This window comes from Chiloscyllium punctatum, chromosome 4 (genome assembly GCF_047496795.1).
Source record: "Chiloscyllium punctatum isolate Juve2018m chromosome 4, sChiPun1.3, whole genome shotgun sequence".
NCBI lineage: Eukaryota > Metazoa > Chordata > Chondrichthyes > Orectolobiformes > Hemiscylliidae > Chiloscyllium > Chiloscyllium punctatum.
The window spans coordinates 128,275,106-128,276,135 of NC_092742.1; the positions used below are offsets into that span (position 1 = coordinate 128,275,106).

At 44.0% G+C, this 1,030-nt stretch overlaps 1 non-coding gene across 1 annotated transcript; it reads left to right on the forward strand.

The window, feature by feature from the left end:
* Positions 1 to 467: 467 nt before the first annotated feature.
* On the forward strand, positions 468 to 549 carry trnas-gcu (transfer RNA serine (anticodon GCU)). Its single transcript has one exon. It is a non-coding gene; the product is annotated as a tRNA-Ser (tRNA).
* The last annotated feature ends 481 nt before the right edge of the window (positions 550 to 1,030 follow it).

The window sequence follows — 1,030 nt, forward strand, 5'->3', positions numbered from 1 at the left end:
AAACAATTCCTCACAGGCAATGTAATAGACAATAGACAGCAGGTGCAGGAGTAGGCCATTCTGCCCTTCGAGCCAGCACTACCATTCATTATGATCATGGCTGAACATCCTCAGTCTGTATCCTGTTCTTGTCTTATCCCCATAACCCTTGATTCCACTATCCTTAAGAGTTCTATCCAACTCTTTATTGAACGAAAACCTCCTGCTGTCTCGGGTTCTTCATTCCGTTGACTTCAAATCTTCACAGAATTTAACAGACCTTGCTACATAGTCATTTCCTCATTTTTGTTCAGATCATTATGTGCATAGTGTGCCAGTGGGAGTGCACTTGCCCCTCAACCCAGGGGTCAGACCATAGTCTTGGAACCGTACTGTTTTATTTCTCATTTCAGCAACACCAGGGAGAAATATCTGCTGTTCTGCATGATTTACGAAATTCAATTATTCATAGCTGCTGGAGCCGCTGTGACGAGGAGGCCGAGAAGTTAATGCGATGGACTGCTAATCCATTGCGCTCTGCGCGCGTGGGTTCGATTCCCACTTTCGTCGATGTCAGCAACGGCTTTCAATGGTGTTGTTTTCTGATGATCATAGCTGCCGTATTGAAACTGGAACGCCAATGGTCAGTTTATATTACAAAATCTCAAAGAAAAGTTTGGGCCTGTTGACTAAACTGCATTGAAATGTTGGTTGCATTGGGATAATGAAAAGGAGCGCGTTTTTCGTTTTCAAGTCAAGTTGCTGTGAACATTTTTTTCGTATGAAAGACATCCAGGAAAATCAAATAACGAGAGCTGCGAAGTGCATGTTTATGCAAAGGGATTCTTAATGAATATTTTGTCAGATGAAATCTGGAGGAGGTTGAGTAGAAGTCATTCATCCTGGTGAGAAGAGCACAGCGACAGCACAAAATAATGGAGATATTTCAAAGCGGCAGGACGTGGGTGTAGGGGCACTTAGATCTGGCTGTAAATGCACCGTGGAGAATTTCCGATGTGGGTGCCGTGCATGGGCACGGAGAGACTTACAC